At 31.6% G+C, this 24599-nt stretch overlaps 1 long non-coding RNA gene across 1 annotated transcript in view; it reads right to left on the bottom strand.

The window, feature by feature from the left end:
• Positions 1 to 10804: 10804 nt before the first annotated feature.
• LOC143258552 (uncharacterized) overlaps positions 10805 to 24599 on the bottom strand; it is a 53622-nt gene continuing 39827 nt past the window's right edge. Inside the window, exons 2-3 of the long non-coding RNA XR_013032352.1 lie at positions 14414 to 14493; positions 10805 to 10891 (exon numbers count right to left, since the gene is read on the bottom strand). This is a non-coding gene — a long non-coding RNA (uncharacterized LOC143258552). The remainder of the gene's footprint in view (positions 10892 to 14413; positions 14494 to 24599) is intronic.

Genomic DNA, 24599 nt, shown 5'->3' with positions numbered 1-24599 from the left:
TGTAGGTCGAAGTGTTATTAGAATGACTCCAGTCCCCGATCCTATTTAATCATTTTTTCATTAAATAATTCTTGGATTTTTTATAAACTCGGAACAAGTTATCAGTTTCAATGAGTTAATTTCAGTTTAAAGCTATTTAAATAGCAAATCCAGATTTTGCCAGTTTTAGCAAATATATTTATAATCAAGATAAAAGAAAGTTATTTCCACTCCCTCCATTCTACAATTTTCAGGATTCATTATGTGGATTACTCTTTTACGACTTCTAAAGATTTTCACATTGTATTAACAGGTTTCATTAAGTTCACAGTCAAAAATCATGAGTATGGTAAGTTTCATTTTTAAATAGTTCACTGACAAAAAGGAACAGTGAGCTTGACATCTTTTTCAGTAAGGATACTCATACAGGAGTTTACTTTATCGACCTTAAAAACGACAAAAGAAAAGGATAATAGAAACTTTCTTTCACGCAGTTAATTTTATTTGTTAAAATAATTGATAAAACCATGTTAAAATCTCAACTAGTATTACAAAATAATGATATTTCTGAAGTGGTAAATACAACTAAGTCATACTTAGAAAATGAATTACAGTTCTAAGAGATGAGCAATAGGAATTTGGATAACCATCCCCTTTATTTTATGTTGACATACATACATCCTTAAACTTTTACATGCTATCCAGCAAATGTGTTGACAGATTATTAAAGAGCATGATATGGATTTCAATTTAGAAATTTCTTCCTTATCAGCGAAACAATCAGTAAAGAACCAGTGTATCAAATCAAATGTAATGAATGTGTTGGTGTTTACATGGTCGGATAAACTAGCCTAAAATCATTCTACAAAATTGAAAGCATGTGAAATCTTCTTCGCATGTATTTAATCACATGGGTAAGCAAATTCATTTCTTTAGTTTTCAAGTGTTGAAATCACTGAATGGGAAAACAATATTTATCATAAAAAATTGAAATGCTCTCTTTATAAAAAAAATAACAAAACAACTAAGCCTTAATAAATATACAAGTGTACAATTGTATTTATTTTACGTTTTTTCCTTACTTTGTTACTATTGTGGTTTTATTAAACTATTGTCTAGCGATGTAACATTATTACGTGACAGATACATAAGTCTATTCAAAGCTTGCCACGTAGTGATAGTAGGTAAACATAGCGAAACTTCGTACCTTTAACACTCCTACGAAAAGTGGGCCCCACTTTTCGTAGGAGTGTTAAAACACAACAACAGATTTTTAAGCTTGTTTAGTTTTTATTCATAAATAAAACATAGTACTTTATTTAAAAGTTGTTTTTAAAAAGAAGTAAATATGCATTTTATTTCAACAATTGCGCAAGAATTGTTTAGAATTACGTGTAGCTAAGCACCGATGGATTTTATTACAAACTTTATACAGTAAAATCTGTCTAAGGTGGAATCGCTCGGAACCGAGTAAAATCTCCGGCTTAGACATAGTGAACATGCATTTCCTTCACTATATATAATTTTCGAGCGGAACGTTACACCTCCTTGACTCAAGGGAAGTAAGACGTTTGTGAATAAAGTTATTATGCTGTTTATGCTATGTTTATGAAAATAAGAACAAAAATTGAAATTCAAAATATACAAAACTACGAAAAATCTTAATCAAATTTATTTGAAGAAAGTGTCCAATTTCAATTGTTTCGATTTTTTTAATGGGCTTTCTCATGTGGTTAAAAGAGAACGCCATTTCTACGACATTTTCATGAAGTTCATTTTCCCCTTTCATTTTTGCATACAATTTGGTAGCATTAATATAACTTAACACTTGCGATGAAATAGGAATTGCATTTAGTTGTCCGTGTTTGTATTAATATGCTGAAGCATCAGTTTTCTGTATTTCAATTTTATACGCCCCCCAGTGGCTCAGCGGTATGTTTGAGGACTTATAACGCTTAAATCCGGGTTTCGATACACGTGGTGGGCAGAGCGTAAATAGCCTATTGAGTAGATTTGTGCTTAATTCAAAACAACAACAATTTTATAGACTATATAATTAATTTCATTATCTAGTGGCTGTAGAACTGTTGTTGTACGTGAAGGTAGAAAGACTAAACGAACATTTAAAACTTGAACCTTTGGGGGATAAGTTGTATTATCTAGGAAAAGTTAAATATTCCTATTTTCTTGTTCTATTATTTTGCTTAATTTGTTTAAAAATTTCTCGAATATAGCACTTGTCATCCATGCTTTATTATTCACTTTCCATTCCACAGAAAGTTGCTTCTTCCTTAAATTTTTGAAACAGCGCGAATTTTCACTTTTATTCTAATTTTAAAATTAGGGAAGATAGGAATTTATTTTTTCGTGAGAATTATTTAAAGAGTAGAATTGTGCAATTAAAAGACAAATATATTTCTACAAATCATGAATCTAATTTAACTACAAAAGTAAGACGGCAGTAAAATTATATATATATATAACAGAATATAGTTAACAAATATTTACTGCAACAAAATGTCTAATAATTTATTAATATTTAAACAACTTGTTAATTAAACAAGAATTTATTAATACTTAAAGAAATTATTAATTGAATAAAAAATAATATTTAATCGAAAAAAAATTCTGCCTTACTCTGGTTCTAATCCTACTTGTTGGTAGATGAGGTAGGTGAAAGATAGCTTTTTGTCCGCATAACGCAGGTTCCGCCATATAAAGAACCTTTTATAAGAGAAACCTTAAGATAATGCTGCAAGACATTGATATTTCCAGCTTGTACAGGTTTCCGCCCTATGCAGTTTTTGGCTTAGACAGACAGGTTTTACTGTAATAATGGTTATTTTGTCAATAATAATTTTATACGATTTAGTTGCAATTATATAAAATAGTCAATATAAATGTACATATTTTTAATCTATTATCAAAATGGACACTTGGTTTTGCTAAAAGTTGAAATTTTTAAGAATATTTTTATATAATTTGTGTTTTTATATGAATTTCGAAAAGTCAATGCATTTTAAATTGCTATTTGAAAACCGTAAACGTATTTCTAAACTTGTCTCAGTGAAGAACAAATATAACTATAGTGAAATTATTACTTAAGTATTTCGCATTGAAATTTTCAATACGGAATACTTCTATACGAAAACATGCTATGACATTCATATTCGGTTTTTATATTAATTAAACAAAAATTGTTTTTTTTTTTTGTGTGAGATCCTGTTGTCAGTCTGTATGATTGGCTTGTGAACTTCTATCGCTCTTGGTAATTAAGTTTTGGTCCAGTTAAGTGATTATTATAACTCTTTAAAACAATTTTAGTTAGCTTATCGCATCGATTATGTTAAACGAGAAATTGTTTTGTAAGCTTACAGAATGTAGCGAGAAGAAGATCTAAGTGTTCGCTATTTCAGCTACTCACAACGTGGTTTGTAACAAATTGTACTTTTCAGTTACTAGATCCCCGTAACGCCAAACATGATCGCCTTTCAACCGTAGCGGTATTATAAAGTGACGTTCAATCCTACTATTCGTTGGTAAAAGAATAGTCCAAGAGTTGGCGGTGGGTGATGATGAATACCTGACTTCCATCTAGTCTTACACTGCTAAATTAGGGATACTTAGCGCAAACAGCCCTGGTGTAGCTTTGCTCAAAATTCAAAACAAACATAACCAGTTACTAGATTATTTTACTCACCAAAGTGTAACAAAGGGAACATATCAAACTTCTCAACACTTTTTAATTCAACTGTGCTGAGGAACCCAGCATCAAACTGTTTAACACTTGAAATATTTTTTTAATCACATTTGTCTCTGCAATCACTGAATTTCCCTCACACCAAACATGCTCGCCCTTTCAACCTTGGGGACGTTATTATTTCACGTTCAATCCCACTATTCGTTGGTAAAATAAAACTATTTTCCATTACTTTTTGTGACAAATATCATGAGATCTAAAACATTTCTCCATCAGGCTTATTCTATTCATGAAACTAATATAAAAAGACTTTTTTGATATACATAAATTCATTGGTGTATTGTTTCCACACACTTTCTTGTTTATTGCCATGATTATTTTAATATATATTATTACAAGGTAATACTTAGTTAATACGAAGGGCTAATATGATTTCTAAAGAAGGTTATTCTAGGTTCCATGATGGCCTTATAATAACTTATTCTTCGCCATTCATACTTAGACGAATAATCAAGGTTACACACTATTGCTCGACACACAATTTGTGCTGTAATAAGTTTCTGCACAAACACCCATTACACCTGCACTAAGGGGACATGCCAATGGTCAAATAAGGTTGATATGATTTCGGTTTTTTTCAGCCTCGCTGAAGAATGATCTGATAGTTAGCGTTTTAGGCTGCGTATCTAAGAGTTTAGTGATAACGCTGCTGTTACTGAACATGACCTGCATTTCCAACTTTAGGTGTGTTACAAGCGTAATAATCAATTCCATTATTTGTTTGTTTTGAATTTTCGAGGGCTATCTGCGCTAACTTTCTCTAATTTAATAGTGTAAAACTAGATGGAAGGCAGCTAGTCATCACCACCCACCGCAAACTCTTGGGCTACTCTTTTACCAACGAATATTGTGATTGATCGTACCATTATAACGCCCCTACGGCTGAAAAGGCGAGCATCTTTGGTGTGACGGGAATGCAAAACCGCGACCCTCAGACATGCTTATGCAATATGCTTCTGTAAAACAATAATCCACCGTTAAAGTTTTTTGTGTTATGGTAATATGCTAACCTTTTAATTTTCATGGTAAAAATTTCGCTCATATTTCTTCTGTCTTTATTTATGTAAACATATGAACACTGAAAATAGTTTACTGTTGATAAATAGTTTTAATCCCTTTAAACATTTCTTCTAAAACAGTTAACAAACCATTAAGTATTCTGTTGTAATTAAACAATTATTAGTTTTGAATTAAACACAGATCTACACAATGTGATATTTCTGCTCTGTCCACAACGGAATTGAAGACATGCCGCTGTGCCACTAGGGGGGTATTTTAGTTGTTACATATATTGTTTTTCCAGACTGTATATGCTTATTTCGGGTAATGTTATATAACTTAATTTTAAAAAATAATCGTATATTGTGAATTATGAAATGCAAGTCGCACGCTAGTACAGCAGTAAGTCTACGGATTTACAACGCTAAAATCAGATGTTCGATTCCCCTCGGTGTACCTAACAGATAGCTCGATGTGACTTTGCTATAAGAAAATACACACACACGAAATGCAAAGCTATACATTAAATTTGTAAGTAATGTTGTGTTTTGATTTGTTTTCAATAAAGTATATCTTACTAAAGTTTTGTTTATTTTTTAATATTACATTAAGTTAATTGATGTACGTCTGTAGTTGTCTTTGTCAGCTAAAAAAAAAATTAATACATTATAAGTCTCTTCTATTATAATATGCACTAACACTTTGATATTCCAGATTAAGTTGTTGCTACCAGTGAACTGTAGCTTATTTCATTCTCCTTTCTTTAAACTGCGCTAATAAGTAATTTCTTTGACTTTACACATCTCTCTTTCTTAAACTTGTAATATTTAAAGTGACCTATTTGTTCAGGACAATAATAATTTCTTTAGCGACAGTGTTCACTCTGTGAACTTAAAATGCAAACTTCACTTATCAAGCAAGAGTGGAAACTGTTATGTTTTTCCGTCGTTTAATCAGTATTAAATCGTCACATTTTCCCCAAATATTTTTTATCAATTATCTTTTTTCTTTCTATTTTCTAACCAGCTTGCCAATTACTATATATATCAATGGATTAACGTTACAAATCGGTTTCTTAGTATATGATCACTAGTAAAGAGCTGGATAAAGAATTCAGGGGAAACTGGTTTTATTTGCTTGTTTGTTGAGTTTTACGCAAAGATAGGAAAGGATTATTTACGCTAACCGGATATAATTTTGAGGGTATGCAGCTAGTTAACATTACCCACGTTCAAATCTTTGGCTATTGCTGTCAGACCGAATAGTAGGATTTGACCGCCAATCTTATAAAACACCTTTTGGATAAAAGTTAGGAGCTCGGTTTTTATTCTATTTCTATATTTTAGTGATGACGGAAGAGAACATCGGAACCTTGTTTCCACAGTCCAACACTTTAAACACTAAACTGAGCTGAGCCCTAAAAAGATGGTAATTAATGGAATAAATAGTTTACAGTATAACTTCACAATTCATGCTATGTAATGAAGTAAAATGTATATAGAAATAGAAAACTGTATTTTTTTTTTAAATTCCCTTTTAGTAGGAAAATTCGACGTTTAAACTAAGTTGTGTATTTAATACTAAAGTCGTGATTCAATATACCCAGTCTTAACATTTGCAGGAGAGGTCTTAGTCTTTCTGAAGTCCGGGTAGAATTCAGTAAACGGGCCCCATAATGATAAAACAACTCAAAAGTAGATTAGAATGCATAACATCAGGGGAACCCTCCCATGTGTGAGACCCCGAGCAATTGCTTAGTTTGGCCAATAGGTAAGATCACCTATGAACATTCGTATTTAGGAATATCGAGATGAAAAAATCTATAGTTGAATGACTCCTAACCCTTTCATCTATAAATCTGATGTAAGTATATTGCTTCATTTTCTCCTTTGCGGTTGTTGTTATAGTAATTCAGCTATATAGTCTAATTATCCATTTTATAGAACAATGTCTTTAGTTATTTGATTTGTTAATAGCTTAGACAAAATTTCTACGATAATATACGCGATTCTACTTTTCAAATAAATTATATTGAGTAACCATTTGCTAACAATATCCTTAGGAACAAATCGTTTTCGCGAATCGGGCGTAGATAATAATTGTGCTGTTACTGTACTTTCATGTTTGATGCACTGCAGACTGCAAAAAACTATATAGAATTAATCATTTTAGTCACTTTCTATCCGATAAACAAAAATATTTGGCTAAATTGATCTTTTATGAAAATTGTTTAAGATTTAAAATAATAATTTCCTAATAACAATAAAAAGGCTTTGTTTTGGTCATCGTAATTTATTGTTTATATTTAACCATTTTTAGAATATGTCTCAGTTAGAAAGATCTACCCAGAACACTTCAATCAAACTAACTAAAATGGAATGTCAAGAAATAACCATGAAAATGAGAATTAATGTTTTGAGAAGTTCTATTTTTTTATGTATTTTGTTCTGCACTTAAGTTTCACTGAGTTGAATAGGTAAATTGCAGAAGAAAAAATCCATTCTTTATCTAATAGAACTAAAATATAACAAATACAACATTGAGTTTCTTACAACTAGTTTATACAATATTGAAATAACGTTAATTCTTTAACAACAGGCTGTATCTGAGATATTGCAGAATAACAGTTCTCAGGGACAAAGCATTACTAACTTAATCATCTCACAACTGGCTAGGTTGTTAGATATTGTAGTTACCGCAGTAACTAGATAGGCTTTACTAGTTAATAAACAAACTGAGAACATAACCTTTTAAGCGTTTGGTTCTTGATTATATATCTCTTTCTTTTATTTAGTTTCTCACATATAAACTATGAACAGAGGTTTAGTAGGGTTGACGCTGAGGAGCTATTTTTACACGATTATTACACTGGTATCACTTTACTGCAGCACCTTATTCTCTAAATTAACATATCAAAATGAGGAGTTATATTTTACACGATTATTACACTGATATCACTTTACTGCAGCACCTTATTGTATTGTTTCATAAAAAGCTTTATTTTCATTCCTTTTATTTAAAATCAAAATATCCATGTTCTTAACTAACCAAGCAGCTAAGTTACGAAAACGTGACAGCTAAATTACAGAAAAAAAACTTAGAAATTCAAAATGTAACTCTTTCTTTGTTGACTTTCATAAATATATTTGGACTTGAAGTAGAGACAATGAAAATAAAAATAAACTCGATAATAATTGCAATTAAGTAGTTTGTATAGCAAGTACAAAAATATCTTAAATGTAATCACTTTTCACTAAATTCCAACATAAAATAATTAATAAAATATGGCTTGTATATCTATTTACATGATAAGCATATAATATGAATTTCAAAATTATCTAAAACTTCTTCACTCAGAAACTCATTAAAATGGAATTGTCAGAGCAAATATGGATAAAAGCAAAATATATGCTAATCAAGTAATTATGTGAATAACTACGCATCTGCTGCTTTTTTTAGGCTGTTTTCTTAAACGTCCAACAGGAGCTTGTTCTGTCGACATATTTGTGCATATCTCTGTAATTAAAATAACAATGCGTGTTTGTACGTTCGTTTGTGTATGCGTGCTAGCTCACGTAAAAACTAAATATTCCTATGAGCTAAACGTACAGTGGCACTTTTATGTTTATACGAGTGCAAAACTACGACGTTTATAATATTAACTTTAAAGACAATTATTTCAGTAACAAAAACAAGCATGCGAAGATATACAATAAGTTAATCCTTTTCCTTTCCATAGTGCATTTCCATTACATCTTAGGACAAATTCTAATATTTATCAAAAATCGACAATTACATCTAAAGTTTAAAGATGCTTCGTACGCAAAGCGCGAGATCACCTGCTGTACAGTCTACAGTTATTAGCCTTTAGGTCACTGCAACAACTTAATTCATTTTTAATGATATACAGCTAACACATTGTGCAAAAGAAAATGCTTACAGGTTTGAGATGACATACAAATAAGATTTAGAAACGTATATATCCTGGAAAGTTACTAAAAAAGACAGATGATGAAAGCTATTTTTTCTCATCTTGATACAATAATTTGCAGAAAAAAAGCTATTTTATAACTATTATATGTTTCCAACTATCTTAATATAGGCGCTAAAAAATTGACAGTTAGGCCAAAGAACTAGTCTACCTGTTAGAGGAATAAAATAGTACATCATTTCTGTTATTAGTGGTAAAGATCTTATTTGTTTTTGGAACTAGGCACAGAGCTGCGACAGAGGCTATATGTGCTCTGCTCACAACATCAGTCAAAACCCGGTTTCTAGCGGTGTAAGTCCGCAGACATATCTCTGGTCAGTTGGGGAAATGATGGTAAGGACCAGACGCTTTGTTATTACTTTTGGGAAAGTAAATAAAGAGTTGATAACATTGTAGAAAATAAAAATAAGTGAAATAGTGACATTTTTTGGTACCATAATTGTAAAAAAATTACTATTTTCTAATTATCATACGTTTTTACCATCTCAATACGGACACCTAACAATTGACAATTAGACCTGAAGTTATTGGTCGTAGTGGACTCTCCACTTTGTTAATACTTTAGGGGAGAAAAAGAGAAGAAGAAATGAAATCATCACAAGAGCTTCGTCAAAGATGAAGAGGTGTACATAAAAACAATTGTGTAAAAAAGATATATTCCGTTTATTGTTATTACGTATTATTACATCATTTTACTTTAAATATAAATAATAATGGTAACTTCACATTGTGCGTAGTAGGTTTTATTTCACTCATGTCCAACTACATAATACAACAAAAGCATTATTTAAAGTATTTAACTATTTAAAATATACACTTTTCTCGCATATATATTTAATATTAATGATGCTTCGTACATGAAAAATTAGCTTTGAGTGTTGTGTGTTGGATATTTAAGATACAATTCCTTCTGTATCTATTTTTTTAAAAATTATTTTCCTAAACGATATTACGTTAATTATATACTTTATGTATATACTTCATATACAAAGCATGAATTTATCCGCTAATGAAAGACCCCCGCTAGTAAAGCGGTAAGTCTACGGATTTACAACGATAAAAATCAGAGGTTCGATTTTCCTTGGTGGGCTCAGCAGATAGCCCGATGTGGCTTTGTTATAAGAAAACATATAAAACACACCACTCATAACATAATTAAAAGAAGAAAAAGTTATTTAAAATTTACATATACTTGATTATCAGTTACCACCAAAATTAAAAGTTTTAATACGAGGGGATGATTTATCTTACAAAATACTGATTCATATTCATAATGACTAAAATAAACATGTACGGACAAAGAAAAAAATATAATCTCTTTCCCAGTGAATGTTTGGTCCGAAATCTTCTCTTTAAAGTGGAGATCTCTCCAACAAAAGCAACTCTCTAAACAAAGCGTTTGGTTTATTTGATGATCATCGTTATTGTTCCTGATATCGCCGAGCACTTTAGCCTGAGGAAGTAAAATGGTTTGATTGGCATCTGACTCTTAGTAACAAAAGGCTGTTTCCAAGTGAAAGAAATAGATGGAGTAATAAGAAACGATAAGAAAGCGGACACAAAAGAATAAGTACTGCATTGGTGGGGATTCTTATAACATTATAAAACAATGACGTTAACAATCACAAAAAGAAAGTGAAACCACCCAGTTCTCTTAGAAAGCCCTATAACGTTTTATACACGCATGCATTAAAAACACTTCTTCATATTTACTACATAAACATACTTGTTTGAAAATCTTAACACATAAATCTAATTAGTTATATAATAATAGCACTTATCAAGTTTCGAATGACGCAAAGTATACCTGAATGGAAAAATAATTTTATATAAAAGTGATTAAGACCTTTTAAAATTACTTTATATGAATATAAGCCTAACAATTATTCAACCTTGAAAACAATGGCATAATAGACACTCCCGGTAGCACAGCGGGTATCTTCGGACTTACGACGCTAGAAACTAGGTTTTGGTAGCCATTGTATAGCTTTGTGCTCAACTTTAAGCAAACGAATGACTAATGATCTTCACCCAATTCCTGAGGGGTTAAGATTATAAATGCTCTACTCACCCTGTTCCCAAGAGAAGTTATAAAATTTGTCTGACGTTTTACCAAGAATAGGGACTTCTTTTTCCATCACTGCTACGTCTTGTTACTGTACCTGGACAATGACATTTCTAGTTGCATTAAACTGCACGTTGTTGAAGTGTATTACATTTTTTCACATCAAGTAACACGAACATATGTGATATGTATAATTGGCTAAAATGTTAAATTATGGTTTAATCACAATTTTATCTAATCACTTTTAATGATAAGATGCGACTTTATCCGTGCTTTTTGTTTGATTTTACAAAATTAATATATTCTTGGTTTTTGTTTTTCATTCGGTAGCTAAAAATTTGCAGACCAGCGACTACATTGAAATGTTAAATTGCTCTTTAGAAATTCGTTTTCGTATACTTTGTTCTTGTTGCCTACACAAGGGGACGGTTGATGAATATATAAACATAACAAAACCTCACTAAGATTTAACAAATCAAATTATTATCCATAAAACTATGTTGTTGTTCTTTTCTAACAGTAACCGCAAGTTTTCTTTAGCGCGTGGTATACCTTTACTACCCGCACTTCCCAAGATGTTAAAAGTGTTTTGAAATAACATTTGTGTTACAGTTCTGTAAACAGTGGTGAAGGATGGACGACAGAGTGTGTGCTGTGTTCTGCGCATGCTCTACTTGAGTTCAGTCAACGTATCGTAGGTTTCACATAGCCAAAGTTGCACATCTTGGACAGGTAAATTTATGTTATTATCTTAAGACTTCGTTTTCGTAAAAATACTTTATCGGTTCATATAATTCGAAACAGATATAATAAAGAAGAGTTAAAAATTTATGACTGCTGATAAACTTTGTTTAAAACTACACAGAACGAGGTTTTATGTAACTTGCAAGAAAACAGTTGCTAATTCAGTTGTTTTTTAGATTTTTCGTAGATTTCTAATGAAAGAGTGATGAGAAAGGAATTGCTTTACTGTTATATAGCTTAACTTTGTTCCTTCTCACCATGTTTATCGGAAATTTATAAAAGAGAGATAAATATGTATCATACAAACTATCATAATGTGTGATAATAATAAAATTTGCCTTAGTCCTTACGTACGTATAAACTTGTTTAAACAGTGTGTTTTTTCTTGAGTCATTTTCCGAGTAGAAAGAATCTAACAAATTCGTGATTAAATATATGTTCTGTGAAGGCAAAACTGTATAAATGTCATAAACTTTTTGCTTTAAATAAATTATAAACGTTAAAAGTAATAAAAGCTCGTTCTTTGAAAATGTTTACTAAGCATGAACACATATACACTGTTATAAGCTTTATTTTCAATGTTTTAATCTAAAATCAGATAGAAAGCGCACGACATTTAATTACACTGGATAACAAAAAATTGTTACTAGAGAAAACTCAAATGATTTTGAATAATTTGGTGGTGCTGATGTTGTCTGAATTTGTCCATTCCTCTAGATTTTGAGTTATTCTAATACCTCAATATTTATAAACACTATGTGAAATGCAACGGAATCAACTCAGCACAATAGATTTATGCTGTAAAATTAAGTTTATTTTAACTGTTTAATCGGTAAAATGCATACATTTGCGATAAAATCAAACATTAATTATATTATATTGATGTAAAATTCCAAATATATTGTACATATATACTACTTGTTCGCGATATAATTGTAGGGAATTGTACCACTTTTACTTCATTTCCACGCTCATTTGCTCAGCCTGAGAATCTCGAAATTCTCACGTTCTCAGTTTGTTAGAACATTCGAGAAATTACTCAATTAGGCGTAATAGGGGCGGAGTGAGACGCCTCTCTCAGTTGCCTTTCATTCACTCAGTTGGTAACCTCGCCTCTCTTCACGCACAGTCAAAACAAAATCCAGTCTTCTTCCTCTAAGAACAAAGCTTCAATTTACTGAAGCCGCCATCATAGTTTTGCTTCTCACTACAATATGCAAGATACTGTGTGTTTTTATACAAATCTTGATGCACTAATGGAATAATTAGGTACTGAAAGTCATCCTCAAGAATGAAGCCTTTTTATCGAGAACTCTAGTTAGTCTGAAAACTGTACTTCTGCATAAAAGAAACACGAGGCCGTCAATTTCTGTTGTTCATATTGTAAACATGAAAGGAACTTATCAAAGAATGCAAAATATACATTCTTAAGTGCAATTTCTAATGAATAAATAAAGTTATTAAAGAAAAACCTATTATTTTCATGATATATCAGAATATTTTGAATATATTTATTATAACTCGAAAGCTAGAGGTGATCAGTAATTTTCAACATTATTTTTAGAATTGGCATCGTTAAGTTTCTTAGCTACAGTTGCATTTTTTTTCTTGTCCTGTATTAATATTAGAATACCTAGAACTTTTGGGAATATAGTGATCGAGAGATTTTGCGAAGTATCTAGAAATAATGCTACATTATAAATACGAAAATCAACTATCAGTGGATCAGCCTTTTTTTTCTTTTGCTAGGGTGCCAGTTTCAAACAAGTAATTGAATCAGTGTTAGCTATAGCATAAATTCATTTACTGAATGAATCAGCAGTGATATTAAACAAGTTTATTTATAAGTTAGCTGTACTACAGTTAGCATCGTGTTTCTTATTTATTATATCTTATTTAAACGTAAGCCAACAAATTACAAGAGTGTAAAAGTTATCGTTATGTAGTTTAGCCAACACAGAAACACGAGAACACAGTTAGTAACTAATTTTGTAACGCTCGTCGTTCTGTGTTGGCTAAACTACACTTTAGACTAGCGCAGTTTTTATTATTTTGTCGTAAAGCCAAGCAAAAATTTTTCATGATTTTTCATACATGAGTATTGTCTGACAGAATAGGATGCTAGGAACAGAAATCCCTAGACAATTATGATAACATTATTTTTAAGTTTCTGCATATTCAATACAAATATGTATATGATTATGCACTATCAATTTAATGAAAATAACACAAACTACTTTAATGGACAGAGCTGGTATGCAACAACCCAGAAAATATTAATCAGTGATGACGAGAAAACTCACTTGTAGAGAAAAATGTATATGTAAAAACGGCTGGTTTGGGTTGAGAAAATGACGGAAAAAGGTCGAAACGTTGTTTGCTCCTCTACATAAACAATTTTCTCAACCCAAACCAGCCTTTTTTACATATACATTTTCCAAGAAAATATTCTTAAATGGTTTCTAATAGACAACGATTTCAAAAATAATGGTAATGCTTAAAACTTATGGCGGGATGAACGTATGGCACTATTCAATTGAATACTTAACACATATTATTCATATTACGATAAAAGAGTCACGTGAGTCTCTAATAATCATAATGTTTGTATTTAATTCATGTAATAAATGTTTAATAAAACTTCTTTAATGATTTTCCTTAGCTTGTAGTTAGAATATCAGAATTAGCGAGCTGAGTGAGAACAATCAAGCGAGTGTTTCCACTCCGTCCGGCTAGTTGTGGCCACCTGGTTAGCATGATCGAACTGTGAATTCATAGTTCGCTCCTTGCTGCTACATAAGCGCATTCTACGCTATCAGAGCAGCACTCAAATCCACTATACGGCCAAACAAGAGCAACAGTGAGTGTTACTTACCAGCTGCGTTCCCTTTATTCCATTAATTCAAAGTTAGGGACGATAGCACAGATAGCTCCTGTACAGCTCTTCTTGCAAATCTGAAAGAAAGATTAATACCATTGATGTAATATTAAATACAGAATAACTTAATTACTTTTCTGTAACCATAAACAAGTACAGTATTTTATTTAATAATGCTATATTGTTTGTTTTCAATTTCGTGCAAAGCTACACAAGGGCTATCTACGCTAGCCCTCCCTAATTTAGCAGTTTAAGACTAAAGGGAAGACAGCTAGTCATAACCACTCTTCGCCAACTCTTGGGCTACTCTTTCAGCAAAGAATAGTTTATGATTACAGTTATTTGTCTTTGAGAAAGTTAGTTTATAGGTATAGTTACGGATTGGTAAGATCAGAGAGATCTGACAAAGATACTTAAATAAAAATAAGTGAAAAAAACGTTAAGAAAATGCTTATTTATATTGTCAGGCTAAAATATATCAACAGTTTATTGTGTTAAAATTAATTTGCATACGTCTTAGAAAATGTTTATGTGAAAAAGCTAGCTAATATATTTTCGGTTAAATGTTTGGTTAAAAATATTACTTATATCAGATATCTTTAAAAAGCTGATTTTCTCTAAAAATGTTATAATTCCACATGCAAAAAATTAACTCATAACTTTGTTAATATGAAGAAGTATTTAATCATATTTGTATGATGTGCAGTGGTTATACGATCACATTTGTCTTCTCGAGGAGAAAAAGAGGATGTTCGATAAAACAGCTTGTGTCATTCCTTGCTTAATGACTTCATCACAAGGAAATATGTTACTCCTGAATTTTTTTATGTTTACTCTTTTCCTGATTTAGCAAATATTAGTAAAGCGAAACATTTTACGTCTCAAAACACACTTCGTGTAAAGCATGTATATTTTTATAATATAATTTTAAATCGATATTTTGGTACGGAATTAAGTCAGCGTCTCATTTATTCTAAACAGTTGTCTAAACATAGGAATCATTAATTGTTAAGTAGTAATATTCAAAACAGAAGCGTTTTCCATGAAGGCTGAAATTGTACAAAAAGATATGAATGTTAAAGGGTTAGAAGCAAGTTTCACATTACAATAGTGCTCACAAGCTCATCTGCATCAATGGTAACAACATAAGGGGATGGCAAGGAAACGTTTCAATCGAAAGGGCATAAAACTTAATGCTGGATCGAATGTGATTTTTCCCATAAAGAGTAAACTTTCTTTGGTTTATTGATCTCAGCTTTCTTTATTCTTCAAGTTAGTTTCTTCATCACTGATGCAAAAAAGAAGGGAAAATTATGATCAGGAAAGAACAGTACAGGAAGAGGGGAGGGGCAAAGAGAGCGGAAAGAAATATAAAAGAAAAAGGAACTCGTAAAAATATAACAAATAATTCTTGAAAAATTCGAATGGCATTTTATTTTTAAATAAACGATCGTTAGCTTCATAGATAGAGATAAAAATAATAATTTATTTAGCTAAAACTGAAAAGAAACTTAACTTATTGCCAGTCTTAATAAAGCATTAATAAAGGATCCCATAAACTATAGAAGTTAAAGGGTATTCAAACACAGTTCAAAATATACCAAAAGGATTGTTTTAGAAAAAAAAATGCCAAGAGAAAATAAAAAAGTTAGAAAATGCACAGATAATTAAATGCATCACATATGTACAAATATACATAAAAACTACTTAAACCTAAAGAGTACATGGAAACTTGGTAATAAAGATACGCAGTGACAGTTAAGGTACACATAGAGTGTATAAAAATACATAAATTATAATTAAAATATACAAAGATTTTTAAACGTTTTGAAGAAATATTTTTAACGTTCCAAAAAGTCTTTAAAGTACACAAAGATTGTTTCAAAAGAATATATGTAGTGAACATTCAGTTACAAAGTTCAGAGTGAACAGTTAATGAAAGCAGTTAGAAGGTACACAGATGATGATTAAAATATAATACCTTAAATTAAAGTAGATGATTTACAGAGGTAAATTGTGAGGCTACATAGTAAGTTATTGATTACAAAGAGTAGCAGTCAAGCTCATTAAAATCTATTGTAAAACGTGGTTTACTTAAGTCACAGGATTTCACTTGGTGTTAAAACAAGCTAAGATAAAATTTTAGCAGTATCGAGAGGATTGTATAGAATTCACTGTAGTTAAAGACCGTAACCAAACTAAATATAACTGATATTTTGGGAAATAATATTTTATTAGCGTCACTGTTCATTTAGTTTCCAATTCAGACATAAAAAAGAAAAAGATATATAGGTCAAAGTTATTCTGAATTATTGGTAAATTTCGGATTTTTTTTTTCACTTGCAGTGAGTTTCAAAAGTATTCCATGTGTTCGTAGTTGTTCAAGTACGCATGCTCGATGATTATTTTAAAATTCACATTTAAAAGTTTTTGTTATTTTTTTAAATTTTGCTCAAAGCTACACGATGGATACCTGTGCTAGCCGTTCCTGATTTAGTAGTGAGAGTCTAGAGGAAAGGCAACTAGACAACAACACCCGCTGTCAACTCTTGTCTACTCTTTTACCAACAAATAGAAGGATTGATCGTCACTTTATAAGTTCCCACAGCTGAAAGAGCGAACATTTTTAGTGCGATGGAGATTCTAACCCACGACTCTCAGATTACAGGTCGAGAGCTCTAACCACCTGGTTATGCCGGGCCTTTGAAAGTTAATCTCGCTCTGTATGTGTGTGAAATTAGTGATCTTGAGATTAAAATCTTCAAATGGAACTCAGATCACCATTTCTTTTTAGGTGACACCTTTTTCTACTGTATTTTCTCTGTATCAATGTTTTCCTTATTTAATGCCACCCGCTAGTACAGTGGTAAGTCTACGGATTTACATAGCTATAATCAGGGGTTCGATTCCCTTCGGTTAGCTCGGAAGATAGCCCAATGTGGTTTTGCTATAAGAAAACACACTGCTTATTTAATGGTAGGTAAATGAACCACTTAGAACAATCACTTGTTCAAGTACAAAGAAAATCTCATAGTTCCCGTTTAAAAACCATATGAGCCAGAATTTCCTTTAGAACAAATATTAAATTTTAACATTTGATCTTTGTGCTGAGTCACGGAAATCCTTAAATGCAATTAGAAGGAATTTTAAGTAAATTTATTTGACATTCTCATTTCGTGAAGATTAAATGTTGTGTTTGTTTTTCATTTGCGATGAAGAATAATTAAACTCTATCACAATACTGTAGTTTTACAATCTTTGAGGCACAAAAAGTAAAGTTACGAAACCTTGTTGTTTTTAAATAGTTTGATGCCGGTCTTATTGATCGAAAAGCGAACATTACCACCAAATCTTTTGTGGGAGTGTCAAATGCGCCATCTATTGGAAAAGCCTTCTTTGTCAAAAGACAAAAAAATATTCAGGGATTCATAGACACGGATGCAAGCTTGTCTGAATTTTAGCAACAGAAAAAAAAAGTTTTCTGTCTGCTTAACGGATGTCATTTAACTTCCTGGCGTCTCTATGTAATTTTATACAGCATCGCTATAGTTCTATACTGCTATGTTTTAAGGAATGTAATGAAAAATATCACCACCAGGTAGCGAATGGTTGCGGGTGTTCTCTGTTCAGTGATAAACCACAAAATACTAAGCCAAACAAATTTTAAAAACAAGTAAAAGCTTGTTTTGTACTGAGAAGGGCGTCAACATGCATACATTCTGGTAAATAAATATATTGCCGAATAAAAAATTCTACAATACACGCCAGTTTTATCGTATAATAATCAATAGCGAAATTCCGATAGCACTAACGCTCTTTCTTATTAACAAACCAACTTCAAAATAGTAAAGATAAACAATAACATTTAGTTAATGCATTATTACACTTCAAAACTGTTTCTGAGAACTTATAATTGTATTCTATTGCCATAACGCTTAGGCCTAAAATTTTAGTTTTATTAAGTATTTGCGAATAAAATGTATGTAAATCAGAAATAATACAATTAATATGAGTAGAAATGACTTTATTTAATTAGGGTTTATTTTCTGATTCCATTTTTGATTTTATATTTAAAATGGAAAATTTGTTTTTTTCAAATATTCAAACAAAGTTACACCCATGGTAACCATCCATAATTTTAGCATACTCAGTTACATAAGCTGCCACTTACTGTAAAACATAATTCATCCACTGTCTCAAAGTATAAAACATAATATTGCAGTAACGAGACGCGAGTTACAGATCCTCAGACTACAATCCAGATACACAAACCAATAAACAATGTCCGTTGATTAAAATTAGAAAGATAAATTCCAAGTACATGATGTTAGCTTTTCTTTACTTTTATCCCTTTTGAAGATAATGTATATTAAGAAGATTTTGGATATGTTATATGATGAACGAAAATAAGTTGGTGCTTTCTTTGACTGAAATTAAGTGTTATGCTTTATTCAGGTCCATCTTTTACATTACGTTTTATGAATTACCAGATACTCCCGTTGATATAGAGTCCGTCATGATTTCTTACTAATTATTGTTTGGTTTATTCCAGAAATGTTAGAGAAATGTTTAACACTTGAAACTCCAACATTGTCAGTAATAAAAATATGAATTGTTTCATAACATATAATAAAGGTTAAAAGGTGGAAAGAATACTGCAATAGGGTCCATGTAGATCTGTCTGTCTGCGTTTCTGCGCGCATGACTCTAAAACTAATAAATTGATGTATACGGAAATATTTCACAAGATTGGAAGTCAACGTGGAAGAGCCCTTCACAAATTTGGTCCGGATCTAATGCCAGTTCTAGATTCTTGATCACTTTGAATTACTTTTTGTAATGGGATATAGAGCATTTTCGCGATTTTAAATTAATAACTCTCTAAAATGTAATCGAATTTGTACCAAACGTCATGAGCACATTATGTTTGAGAACTCTCATCACACTACAGAAAATGATTGGGATCGTTGATTTGAAGTTTGACGTTAATTAATATAAACGCATACGATCTCGAAAAAGGAACGGCGGAGCCGTTATCTTTGTTGTATATTTACTTATAGTCAAGCCTCTAGGGCTATGTGTCACCGTCCTTAGTTTTTAATTATTGACCAGAGAGAAAGAAACCAATCAGTAGCGCCATACCACTGATCACCTAACTAAGGGATTGGCTATTAAGATTGTAACATATCAACTTAAAGTGCGAAGGTATATTTTGTAATGTCGCACAGATTTGAACTCGGCTAGTCAGTTTCGAAATACAGAGGTGCATCAGAAGGCCAACTAGAATTATCATACGTGAAAAAAAATGTAGACACAGTGAAAGTAGAGAAAATTATTATACTTTTTGTTTAAATTAATTAAAATAAAAATAAATCAAGGCAATGATTCTTTTTTCGACTGATAATTTTAAGTTGAATAATTAAGTGAAAAGTTCATACTTTTTTATTTCCAATATTTTTCATTTAATTCCATCATTATTTGTTTTAGTCTAATGGTTAGTGTATCGAATGTAAGTTCAAGATAGGTGATGGTTCATGTCCGTTTGCTGCAAAATCGCATTATTCGGTCAGAAAAAGTAGCATAAGAGTTGGTTGTGGGTTGGTGTTGACCAACTATTTGTCAATTCAAAATTAGATAGGTTAAAACTGATAGATCCTGTATATTGAGCTGGAATATCCAAAACAGAAAAATAATTATTTTTCTCAAAATATAAGTTATTTTTTGAGTTTGTCCAATAAAATACCACAACCAGACACCCACTATTGTAAATGACTATTGATTGTTTATATTATAATAAAGAAGTAATGACTTACAAACAATGTATTAAGTAATATCAAAAGTATACTTCACAAAATTAAATATAACTTAAATATTTCCAAAAAAAAAGCTATTAATATTTTCAGTTGTTAATTAGTAACTGCTGCTAATTAAGGAAGAACATATTTCAAGATTAAATGTTCTTTTTTTTTCCCACTCAGTACATAGTAAACATGCATTTTCGTTCACAGCCTGTAATAAAGGCCGTTAACATAAATTGTTATAAATGTTTCTGCTTCACACACACGGAATCTTTCTGATCACTATTTAGAAGAATGGTCACATTATACGAGTTGGAATTTTTATTAAACTAAATTTTTTCTTCTTTGACCAGTTTTAGTGCAACTTCAAACTTTGGGTTTATTTATTAACTTTTTATATCAATTACAAATTCATTTTTATTATAAAGGGGTTTGTCCGTTTGTTATAAAAACAACAAGCTGTCTGTGAGCTACCCATTGCGGATATTGAAACTCAATATTTAACATTATAAGTCACTGATTTACTGCTAAGCTAATAGGAGTACTATAGATAAATAAACATACAAAAGAGAAAGGTTAGGGAACACAAGTATACGGCTATGGACTCACCGCTAAAAACCGGTTTCGATACCCGTGGTGGGCAGAGCACAGACAGCTCATGCATTATAAAATACTACAATATCAGGACAAATATGATAGAACCAATCTATTAAGAATAGAATATATACACTGCTGGCCAAAATCTTAAGGCCAATGAACATAAAGAAAAAATATGCATTTTGCGTTGTTAGACTAAACCACTTATTGGAATAGAGCTTCAAAAATTGAAAATAAGAAAAGGGAAAATAGAAGTAAAAAACTTGTTTAGCATTTAATAGGGAAAATGTGAACACTATGAATTTAGCCTAAATACTAGCTGGTCAAAAGTTGAAGACCATACTGAAATGAAGCGTTAATCGGTAAACACGTAACGAAATTTAGTCATTTTTGTTCAAACATTAGCGTTGTCAACATCTACCACTGACATCTCTTGTTACATTGGATAAAAACATGACAAAGGCTAAAAGTTGACAGAGTGTAAGCGTGGCAAAATTGTCGAACTGCAAAAGCAAGGTCTCTCTCAACGTGCCATCGCTGGTGAGATTGGGCGTAGTAAAACTGCTGTTGCATATTTCTTAAAAGACCCTTTTCAAGAATTTCAAGTGGTCGCCCCAAGAAAATTTCCCCGGCGTTGAGCAGGAGGATTAGAAAGGTTGTCCGGCAGGACACTAGCCAATCGTCGAAATAGAATAAGGCCCTTATGGACGCAAAATGCAGCTCAAGAACAAGAATCCCCGTCGCACCAAACATGCTCGCCCTTTCAGCCGTAGGAGCGTTATAAAGTAACGGTCAATCCCACTATTTGTTGGTAAAAGAGTAGCCCAAGAGTTGACAGTGAGCAGTGATGACTAACTGCCTTCCCTCTAGTCTTACACTGCTAACTTAGGGACGGCTACCGCAGATACTTCTCGTGTAGCTTTATGCGAAATTTTAAAAAATAACAATAATTTATTGAGCTTTGGTTTAACCTGCTTCCTGTAATTATGCATACGCAGATTTAATTTACGATCTGCTAGTTCTCAAAAGAACTGTTTTGACTCATTTACATTCAAACTCTTGAAATTTACTTATAAATCACATTAGTTAAACGTGACAAAATAGGCTTAATATAACATAGGCATTGTGACTCTTATATGTATTCAATCTATAATGACTTATATAGCTCTCAAAAGATCTGTTTTCATTCAAAATCTTATTACGTCCAATTATATCAATAAATTACTGAAATCTATATGATCATTTTGCTCTAAGTACGCTAAAATATGTAACATTAATATTATGCTTCGTCAAACTGCATTCTAAATGCATGACTTACTGTAGAATATATCCAATCACATGTGTAAACGCTTCCTTCAATATATTTTTCTCTTATATAAACCAACAAAAAGTAAATAACAGTTTGTTTTTAGAAATACGCGAGTCTGAGAGGGCCTAATAAAGAAACATAAAACTAAATTTATATCTGATTTCATAAAATATTATGTATTGTAGGATTTACTGTAGCAGTCGAAGTGAAGTATGACAAACTGGTTTTTAGTGTTATAAAACTGAAGATTTAATGCTGTGCCACAAGGAATAACGAAGAGATAGGAAGGACAGTGAGTAAACATTTCACTAAGACAATAACTGGCTTTTGTTTCGAAGTTATTGCTAGATCGTAATTATATTCTAGTAATAGAAACACCGCCATAAGGGCGTAGTTTTCATACCTCTCTGAATAAAATGTACAAAAGTGAACTTTTTCAAAATAGATTTTCTGAGAAGTACCACTACCACTACTACATATGTTAAAAGTGGAACTCTTTTTGAAAACATAATATTCTTAAGAACTCCAGTTTCTCAGTATTATACTTAAAAATTATGTGTGTAAAGATATAATCAAACCCTCACGTACAGTTTTAGGGGAAATTGTGTTCTTGTTCTGAGGAGAAATCTATTATTTCAAATTGTATCCTATTATAAAGAAATGATTTTTGCATTGTGTTAAATATTTATGGAGTTTCGTTTGTTATGCTATTCAACAGATGGCACTACACGATTTTTATTATTTCGCTAACATGAATACACTGCTGGCCAAAATCTTAAGGCCAAAAACGTAAAGAAAAAAATATGCATTTTGCGTTGTTAAACTCAACCACTTATTTGAGTAGAGCTTTGAAAAATGGAAATAATAAAAGGGAAAATAAAATAAAAAACGTTTTAGCATTTAACAGGGAAAATGTGAAGATATGAAATTAACCTAAATACTAGCTAATCAAAAGTTTAAGACCATACTGAAACGAAGCGTTAATCGGTAAACACGTAACGAAATTTAGTCATTTGTGTTCAAACATTAGCGTTGTCAACATCTACCACTGACATCTCTTGTGTTACATTGGGTAAAAACATGGCAAAGGCAAAAGAGTTGACAGAGTTTGAACGTGGCAGAATTGTCGAACTGCAAAAGCAAGGTCTCTCTCAACGTGCCATCGCTGGTGAGATTAGGCGTAGTAAAACTGCTGTTGCAAATTTCTTTAAAAACCCTGAGGGACACGGAACGAGAATTTCAAGTGTTCGCCCCAAGAAAATTTCCCCGGCGTTGAGCAGGAGGATTCGATGGGTTGTCCGGCAAGACACCAGCCGATCGTCGAAATAGAGTAAGGCCCTTACGGACGCAAGATGCAGCTCAAGAACAACAAGACGGCATCTATGTTAAAAACGTTTTTAAAGACCACGCCTCCTTCTACACAACGAAACGCTCGTGAATTCTAGAGAATATTTCAAGATGTTTTATTTGATCAATGTTTTGGCTTTATGCTTTCGTCAGGTGCAAACATTTCCGTAACGAACTCTGTCACTCAGATTAAGAATATCAACAGCGAGAGAAAACAATTTTATGACGAAATATATTTTATGGTAAATCAGTCAAGAAAAGTAAGTTCCAATAGGATGACCGATTAAGACTTTGATACATACCAATAGCTCAGTCCAGCCTAGACATGTTTTGTGCCTCGTACTGAGATTAATCTGTCCTTTTAGGTATGAGGTACAGTGATTGTGTGGCACACTTACTTGCTTGGAACACATTGACAAGCTAACAATATATGTTACCAATGATCCTCTCAAAACAAGCAAACAGAAGCCTGGACACTTTATAAATGGAAGAAAGGCCATCCGTGAATCATAAGGATCCTATTTATAGCTGGATAAGAGTTACATCGTCTCTAAATTGATCTAGTGCAGACTTGAACGATTGTTCTGAGGGATCAAGATATCCTACTCCAGACTACTATGAAATTACTACTGTACTGGATAATTTGCAGCCAGGGTTCCAGTAATGGTTGAAAGTTTCGATTTGCTTTGATAGCATGTGTCTAAGTAATTTTGTTTATTGTAACTTATTTATAGTTTTATTTAATTTATATTTATTATTTAATCTTTTTTACAATTAATACTATTTAATAGAACACGTATAACCATTATTGTTTATATACTTTACAAATGTGAGTTCAAGAAATAAAATGGTAAAAAACAATTTTAATCGAGCACTGAAAAAGAAAAGTCTACTTTTTCTAAGTGTTCATGTTACAGGATTTTCTCATTTTGTTATAAATGTATATAGAGATTGTTTTTGTTTATCAATATGTTGTAATTGTCATGGTTGATTCTTATTTCATTTTTAGTGCAAAAATTATATCACAGGTCCACTTGCATACGTGTGTATTTTAGTTTCATTAAGGTGTTCTTTTTTTCTTATTATTTTTTACTTTGCATTTTGTGAAAAACATCTCCTAAAGTTTTAACCT

The sequence above is a fragment of the Tachypleus tridentatus genome, chromosome 8 (genome assembly GCF_004210375.1).
Source record: "Tachypleus tridentatus isolate NWPU-2018 chromosome 8, ASM421037v1, whole genome shotgun sequence".
Classification (NCBI taxonomy): domain Eukaryota; kingdom Metazoa; phylum Arthropoda; class Merostomata; order Xiphosura; family Limulidae; genus Tachypleus; species Tachypleus tridentatus.
This window is presented reverse-complemented; position numbering and strand designations above follow the sequence as displayed.